The sequence below is a fragment of the Setaria italica genome, chromosome II (assembly GCF_000263155.2).
Source record: "Setaria italica strain Yugu1 chromosome II, Setaria_italica_v2.0, whole genome shotgun sequence".
NCBI lineage: Eukaryota > Viridiplantae > Streptophyta > Magnoliopsida > Poales > Poaceae > Setaria > Setaria italica.
In genome coordinates, this window is record NC_028451.1 from 16,830,376 (window position 1) to 16,840,037 (window position 9,662).

The following is a 9,662-nucleotide window of genomic DNA, read 5'->3' on the forward strand; positions in this document are numbered from 1 at the left end:
GATGCAACGTGCGTTTTTATATTACTCACTGATATGTTAGAGGATGGAGGATTGTCAGTGGATGTACATGGGCCGATCTTGTCAGAATTCGTTGACCGATGAATGGATAAACAAGACCGATGCTTTCTTGGAATGGGCATTTGCAAGGATCAAAGGAGGAAGAGATACTTGGTGTCTATGTAGCAAATGTGCAAACATGCGTCAGCAAACCAAGTTAGAAATGGGTAAACATCTTGTTAGACACGGATTTACGTCAGACTATACCATATGGATCTACCATGGTGAAGTCGATCGTGGGAGGGACGAGGTCATCAGACAACGTATCGAGCAATATGATGATGACGTCGGGGTGGGAGACATGTTAGATGACTATCATGAAGCTCGTAGGGAGGAGGAGCCCGAGGCTACCGCGAAGGCGTATTACTACATGTTGTGTGCAGCACAGCAACCCCTTCATGGGCATACCAAGGTCTCTCAACTGGATGCCATTGCACGTCTAATGACTGTGAAGTCCCAGTTTAGCTTGAGTCGAAACGCCTTCGATATTATGTTGACAGTTTTTGGAAGCCTGCTCCCGGAGGGTCATATCTTGCCAAAGTCTATGTATGAGACACAAAAACTTCTTCGTGCACTTAAGATGCCGTATGAGCAGATACATGCTTGTCCGAAGGGATGCATCTTATTTATAAAGGAATATGCGGAAGCAAAGTACTGTGTAAAGTGCGAATCGTCTAGGTTCCTGGAGGTAGACTCTGGTGACGGTCAGAAGAAGTAGCTTGCAATTCCTGTGAAGATCCTTCGGTACCTGTCCTTCATACCGAGGATCCAACGGCTTTACATGTGTGAAGAATCCGCGAAACAAATGACATGGCACAAAATCGGACGTCGATACAATGCTGAGAAGCTGGTACACCCATCCGATGGCGAAGCCTGGACAAAGTTTGATGCGATTTATCATGAGAAAGCTCGAGAGGCTCGTAATGTACGTGTTGCGCTCGCAACAGATGGGTTCAATCCTTATGGAATGGCTGCCGCCCCGTACACCTGTTGGCCTATGTTCGTTATCCCCCTCAATCTCCCCCCTGGTGTTATCTTTCAGCGACAGAACATATTTTTATCGTTGATAATTCCAGAACATCCAGGGAATAATATGAGTGTGTACATGGAGCCTCTGATTGATGATTTGGTCTGTGCATGGGATGAAGGGGTATGGACATACGACCGTGCTACAAGGACAAACTTCAAGATGCATGTTTGGTACCACTACTCCCTGCATGACTTGCCAGCATATGGTATTTTCTGTGGCTGGTGTGTTCACGGGAAGTTCCCATGCCCAGTATGCAAGGCTTCTTTGAAATTCATTTGGTTGACGAAGGGTGGCAAATATTCTTCATTCGACAAACATTGACAATTCCTTCCTCCTGACCATCCTTTCAGACGAGATATTAGAAATTTTATGAAAGATGTCGTAGTTAACGACCCTCCACCGCAGATGCTGACCTTAGCCGCGGTTCGTGCTCAGTTAGACGCTCTTGAGGTCAACAATCATGATGGTGGTTTTGTGGGATATGGCGAGCAACATGCTTGGACTCAGAGATCGTGCTTGTGGAACCTCCTCTATTTTCATGATCTTCTTCTCCCACATAACATTGATGTTATGCACACTGAAAAGAACATTGCCGAGGCAATTTTTGGTACAATTATGGACATTCCTGACAAGACAAAGGATAACGTTAAGGCTAGAGTGGATCAAGCAATGTTATGCAACAGACCAAAGCTAGACATGGTGCCTCCCAGAGCCGGCAAGTCGTGGAGAAAGCCTAAGGCTGATTTCGTCCTGACGAGGGCACAAAGGATGGAGGTATTGGAATGGTTCCAAACGTTAATGTTCCCTGATGGGTATGCAGCGAATCTGAAGAGGGGAGTGAACTTAGCTACTATGCGAATCAACGGGCTCAAAAGTCATGATTATCACATATGGATTGAGCGCCTACTTCCAGTGATGGTTCGAGGTTATGTCCCTGAGCATGTGTGGCAGGTGCTAGCGGAGTTGAGTAATTTCTTCCGCCAGCTTTGTGCTAAGGAGTTATCTCAGACCGTGGTTGCCGAAATGGAAAGAATGGCGCCTGTGTTGCTCTGTAAGTTGGAGAAGATCTTTCCTCCTGGCTTCTTCAATCCGATGCAGCATATGATTTTACACCTCCCATATGAAGCACGAATGGGGGGGCCTGTGCAGGGCCGTTGGTGCTATTCAATTGAGAGATGTCAAAAGGTTCTTCGAACTAAATGTAAAAACAAATGCAAAATTGAAGCCTCCATTGCAGAGGCATACATTCTGGAGGAGGTGTCAAACTTCACAACAAAATACTATGCTGACAACCTTCCTAGCGTGCACAATCCACCGTCTCATTACAATGACAGCGAAGTTGAATCGAGCCTTAGCCTTTTTTGAGGACAACTTGGAAGTGCAAGTGGTGCGACACAGAAAAAATTGAAACATAAAGAGTGGCGCACTATCATGCTGTATGTATTGACCAACCTATCCGAGGTGGAGCCGTACATAGTGTAAGTTCTGAACAAACTAGTTTTTTCTCAATTTGTCAGTATTCTTCGTCCAACTCTCATGTTTCTCGTTGGTACAGGGAATTCCATCGTAACTTCTGGCGTAATTCAAGGGAACCTACCCCGCACGAAGCCGAGACTCTTCTCAAAGAGGGTGCGGGAAATGGAATGCCCGATTTCATTTCTTGGTTCGAACATAAGGTACAGTCCATTTTAGCTCGTACTTAGCTTGATTAGAAGTTGACCGTACATGCGAATAATATAACGAACCACCCTACTTCAACTTGCAGGCCCAAACCGATTCGTCTATGAATGCCGAGTTGAGACAGGTTGCTGATGGCTGTGCCTACAGGGTCAAATCTTTTACCGGTTATGATGTAAATGGATATCGCTTTCACACAACAAGCCATGAGCATAGTCGGCCTAATCGAAGAACGACAAATACCGGAGTTTTTACGCCAGGCTTTGATGGTGTAGAGTACTACGGAAGAATTGAAGAGATATAAGAACTAACTTTTCATGGTTGCAAAGTTCTTAATCCAGTCATATTAAAATACCATTGGTTTGATCCATCAGTCGTGAGACGGGCACCTATTCTTGGGTTAGTCGAAATTCGCCAATCATCCGTCTTAGAAGGAGACGATGTATACATTGTGGCTCAACAGGCCACGCAAGTTTATTATTTGTCGTACCCGTGCCAATCCGACGACCGTCTTAAAGGTTGGGATGTTGTGTACAAGGTATCGCCGCACGGTAAATTACTGGTACCAAACAATGAAGATTACAACATTGACCCCAACACATATGATGGAGATTTTTTTCAAGAAGATGGGCTCGAAGGGAATTTTGAGATTGATTTAACCGACGCTTTTGGAATGGAAGTGGACAATGAAATGGTTGATGACGATGATGCTGGAGAGGAGGTTCATAATATGAAGGAGTTAGAATTACTTCAGCGGTTACAGTTAGGACAGGATCTTGAAGATGACACTCCTCCTTCGGAAGACGGGAATGATTTTATTGACACGCGTGACAACGATGATGAGACTTATGATCCAGCTAATCCCGATCATGACGATTATTTCTAAGACATGTATGGGTCGTACTAATTTATTTATTATTTGTCATACCATGTTATTTATTAAGTATGTTTACTTTATTTTGCACATCTTCCTAATGATGTTTTGTGGGCAAATGTAGGTGACTCAACAATGGTGGGCGGTACAAGGAAGATTGCAGCGCTTTACGAAAAATTAAAAGCTGCAGCTTCAGGGTTAGGTACAAGGTCAGACGCATTGAGAGGTCGAGGGAGGCGTCGAGGGAGGCGTCGAGGGAGGGGTGGAGGCAGAGGTGATGCACAGGTCGAGGAAACGGAGGGGGCACAGGTCCTTGCTAGAGGCAGGGGTCGGGGCAGGGGTCGAGGAAAGGGTAAAAGGGTGAGGCCCCCCTCGCCTGCGCCTTCGTCGTCGTCGGATGAGGAGGTACTTTCCGCGCATGCCTCTAGTGACGAGGCGGAGGTACAGCCGGAGCAGGAGCAGGAGCACGGACTCGAGCCCCGCGATACGGCATGGCCTACCACTGCACAGTTACAGATGCAGGCTCTGCAGGTTATTCCTGTTTCTTTAATTTTTCATTCATTTTGTACATATCTTTTGCTTGGCAATAAGATATTGGGATGAAATATTTTAGGCCCAGGTGGAGGTAGAACGGAAGCGCCGGGAGGAACTAGAGGCGAGGATCGAGGCGGATCGGCAGCTAGAAAGGCAGAGGATGAAGCAGATGTTCCAATACATGCAGAGTGTCTTTCACAGTTTAGGTTAGACTCCACCACCTATGCCACCGAACCTATTCCCGACACCTCCACCACCTCCTGCAGCTACTCCTGTGAGTCACTCTCAACCTTACAATCAATCTAGAGTTAAACTAGAAACTACAGGCACTACAGACTTACACTAGAAAAGTGACTAATGCAATCTCTATAACTTTGTGCAGAATCAATCGGCGGCGTCCAATGCAGAATCTTCTTGGGGGCAGTGGCCACCTGCACATCCTCCTCAGCCTCCTCATCCTCCTCATCCTCCTCAGTGACTTGTGAACTAGAGGTGTTAGCTATGGTAAAACTTGTGAATTACTTGTTTCGATGAGAACTTGTGAATGTTATTTGTGTGCTTGTGATGCTTGTGGTGCAATTTATATGCATGTGGTGTAATTTATATGCCTGTGCTTCTGTGGTTGTTTTTTGAGAGGGGTCTTTTATACGTAACATTTCTATTTTTTCAGTAGGTGGATGTATACTTTGCTGAGTGTTAACACTCGGCAAAGAGGCCATTTTCTGTTAGTTCGACGACTTTGCCGAGTGCATTTCCAAAACACTCGGCAAAGGCGTCATAAAATTTTTGCGGGATTGGCCTCTTTGCCGAGTGCCAAGAGGAAGGCACTCGGCAAACTATGTATGTTCGCCGAGTGCCACTGGAAAACACTCGGCAAACGGCTCAAAAAAATCTGACGGGTGGGGCCTCTTTGCCAAGTGCCGTATAGAAATACACTCGGCAAAGATTTTCTTTTTGCTGAGTGTCATTTAAATACACTCGGCAAAACTTACGTATTCGCCGAGTGTCAGCCGTCTGACACTCGGCAAAGGAGCCGTTACCGTCACAGACCGTTATCACCTTTGTGCCGAGTGTTATATTTTGCCGAGTGTTTTCTTGTACTCAGCAAAGGCTTTGCCGAGTGCCCGACGATCGACACTCGGCAAACCCACTGTTTGCCGAGGGAAATTTTGCCGAGTAGGATTAGCCGAGTGTTACACTCGGCAAACCCTTTGCCGAGTGTATTTGGACCTTCGCCGAGTGCCTGGGGCACTCGGCAAAGTTACTGTTTCCGGTAGTGTTTGCTTGTACTCTTGATGTTAGTGTTGTAAGTGGAGAATTGTATGAACGTAATTGGTGTCTGCAGTGTGAAGGGTTGAAATGGGCGGCGTTTATGTGGGTTGATCCTGAATGGGATGCTAGGACTATAGGTATTCTGATGAAGCTGATGAAGAGGAAAGCAAAAGCTGAAGAGGAAGCAAGGTCGTCGAAGGAAGAATGTGCAAAGGTTAACATAAAGCTTGAAGAGACTATTGCTGAGCTGCAGAAGGTGAAAGGACACTTGGAACAAGCCACCAATATGGTGAAGAAGGTCAAGCAATCGTTGCTGCTGTGATGTACTATCTGGCAAATTAGGATAAGTAACAACGATGATTATGAACTTTGTAGTGATGAATATAATGGCTATGACATGCAATCTGATTATGCCGCTTTGGTTTAATCCACTTTCAATTTGATTCCAACATATTTACCATTCAGAATTCAGATACGCTGCATAATTGAGGAACACTAATAATATAAATATCGGTAGTATATATACAAATGCATTGTATGATAATACAACTGGCGGCTGAGATAATAAAATCTGGCAAGGTCCCACAACTCAATCCGAGATAAAAATAAGGAAAAAAATGAAAAGGTAATAGTATCCTCAGCAAGGATCAAACCTGCAATGACCTCTTGTTTCTGAAGAGACAGAAGAGTCAACACTACCACTGAGACATAATGCGGTTCATGGTTTTTGAAGAAGGCAGCTTCTTTATATTACAGTTCTAATAAGTGTGGTCCACTTCCCAGTTGCAGGTCAAAGCAATGGGTATATCTGCAATGGTGTACACTGCAAGGGACTCGGCGGCACGCTCCTGTTGGCTATGGCAAAGACTTGAGCCTAGAGGCGTCGGTGCGCAAATTTGCAACGGGCGGCGGGAATGGCGCATCCTAGCAGTGAAGGGAGGAGTAGGAGCTACGATCAGGTTAGTTCCCTATTTTGTGCTGCTACTTTCCCCTTTTGTCACAGGGAAGGGGATTTTTGGAATTGGGGATTTCGGTTGAAGGTAGTAGATTCCGATTTCGCCCTACCCTTAGGTTCGCATTGGCATCCTGAAAATAAGTGCGATCACAGGTTGAGAGTTGTGGTGAAGTATCCTTGGACCTTTCTCAACCCTAGCCGTCTATTTGCTTGCTGCCCAAAGGTAATGGCTACCTGCTTTACAGAGATTTTGGTTCTGTGGTTTCATGTTACTGTTGTCAATGGTGATTTGTAAAGGGGTGTTTAATTTGTAGGAAGAAAAAAAGTAATGCAGTTACATGATCTAGGTTGATCCAAAATGGGATGATAGGGTCTTTGGTGTTCTGGTGAAGCTCATGAAGAAGAAGGTGCAAAGAAGTGGGAGGAAGAATTGGCAAAAGCTAACTGTGAGCTTAGAGAGAATAGGAATGAGCTCAAGATGGTGCGGCAACAACTTCAGAAGGCTACTGCCGAGCTGAAGTCAATTGGGAATTATAGGCACAATGTCAAACTCGTGCACGTGCTACTTGCTTTATTTGTCGTTGTCGCAGGATTGATGCTTGGTGGCAAGGCTAATTAAGTAGATGGTTCAGAGGTGGGATGATGCTCCTATATTTGGTAGCTAATGGTACTTAGAGTGAAAGTACCATAGGATTGCCTTAGGTTTCTGAACATTTTCCCAATTATGTATTCTGCAAGTGTCACTTTGGTTATGTTGCCTTATGTTTCTGAACATTATGCCGATGATGTACTGTCACTTTTGCCAATCTCATTGCATGATTTCATTTTGTTGTTCCAAGAGTGCGACATTAACAAATAAAAATGAAACCATGGATGAAACTCTAGGTCTGCATGGTTGTCTTGCCCAAACTTGCCCACTAGCCTTGCTTGCCAAGACTTGGCAAAGCAATCCTTGTTGTGCGGTAGTTGCCATCCACGACTGTGCTACTCAAATGTTTCCGACTTACTCCACACTCATAACATTTTAGTCTAGTCTATTCACTTTTCCAACAACGGAATTTACGTCTAGCTTTGCAAGAATCATAACCAATTGCATTCAGATTGAGAGGTGCCGATTGGCTAGCTTCCTAGGGAAATAGGCGCAACTTCCCATGGAAGGCGAGGAACTCCATATTTAATTGTCTTCTGAACCTCATCGGTTTTCTGAATGGCTGAAAATCAATATGTGATGAAAAGTTTAGTCCGTCCTATTTACTTTTCCGACAACGGATTATACGTCTATACCTCACCAAGAATCGTTATTTCTAATCATTCTGCTGATGATATATTGTCACTTTGCCAATCAAATTGCATAATGTTTTCATTTAATGTGATTGTAGTTGGAATAGTGCATCGATTTTTTGAAGGTTGAAAATAAATATGAGACGAACATTAACAAATAATGTAACCCTATTTGTCTCTCTCTCAAAACCAAGGAAATCCTTGTTCACCTTGCCAAAATTCAAACCATTTTTCCAAGGATCGAACATTTTGGTCCATCCTATTCACTTTTCCTCTAACGGATCATACATCTGTACATATTTTTCCCAAAAATTGTCACAAATTCTAATTTGTACCCGAGGACTAATGTGGCAACCGTCCACATTCCAACACCGTGTAATGTCACATCCTCCACATCCACGCAGTCGGTATTCCTTGGTTCTCATGTAGGCATGGTTACTTGAAACCAATTTATGCTATTCCCTCATTTAATTCCCAATGGGTCGTTCTCCTACTCGCATGCTCCTAGAAAGCAAGATGGATCGAATTTTATGTTTCATTTGATGAGAATGTAGTTGAAGTAGTGCATCCGTTTATTGAGAGATTGAAAATCAATATGGGATGATTATTAACAAATAATGTGATCCTATTTGGTTTTCTCTCAAAAGCAAGGAAATCCTTGCTCACCTTGCTAAAAATTCAGACCAAGCATCTTTTTCCCAATAAAGGATCGTAAATGTTAGTCCGGCCAATTCAATTTTCTGAGAATGGATCATACGTCTACACATTGCGAAGAATCAAATTCTTTCTTTTAACCGATTATTAACATGATAACTGTCCACATTCCAACTACGTGTAATGTCACATCATCCACGCAGCCGGTTATTTTGGGAGGCTTGTTGGCGAAGGAGTGGTGGTTTTTTTATAAATGCGACACGCCTCCACTCCTTCTTCAACTAGCCTCAAGCGCAAGAAAACCCTTGGGCATCTCCTCTCGGTGCAAGAAAACTATGTCGCATCTCCTCTTGGCTCAAGTACAGTGCTCTCTCCCTAGTCTCTGTATCGATTTGTATGTGTATTCAACCTTGTCCCCTCTTTAATCAAACTAATTTCTATGTGCATTTCAGGATCGTGGACATGGCTGCTGCACCTCCGCCACTGGACACCACCGTCTCCTTGCACATGCTGCAACATCTTGGTCTCCAGGAGGGTGAGGTTGACCGGGTGGTGGCGGTTTATGTTAGAGACCAGCACTAGTATGATCCTTGGTACACCGCATCGGTTTGTATTGGCGCTGCGCTTGGCTACCACAAATTTAGAATGGTGGACGAGGACACCTCCCTCCTTGTCTTCGCCATGCTTCCATCCTCCGAGGATGTTGACCGCCTTCACGGTCATACCTAGCAGTGATGGAATGAGGTCATCATCTTCTGCTGCGTGAGCCGCTTCTACCTCTTCAAGACCCACTTCTGGGAGGGCCTGGACAATCCTAAGGAGATTAATTAGATCTTTGCTATGCTGTTAATTAGTAACTTTAGATTTCGTTGGAACCCTAGCCATCTCTGCTATGCTGTCATCTTTTGTTTTTAAGATCAATGGACTATTTCCTTTGGATGGAAGACCAATCCCTTGTTTTCCTGCTCTGTTTTATGTTTTATTTAATGTGATTGTAGTTGGAATAGTGCATCAATTTTTTTTAAGGTTGAAAATCAATATGAGACGAACATTAACAAATAATGTAATCCTATTTGGTGCTCTCTCGAAACCAAGGAAACCCTTGCTCACCTTGCAAAATTCAAACTATTTTTCCAACAAAGGATCGAACATTTTGGTCCGTTCTATTCACTTTTCCTCTAACAGATCATACGTTTGTATATATTTTTCCCAAAAATTGTACCGAATTCAAATTTGTACCCGAGGATTAACGTGGCAACCATCCATGTTCCAGCCATGTAATATCACATCCTCCACATCCACGCAGCCGGTCTTCCTTGGTTCTTGCG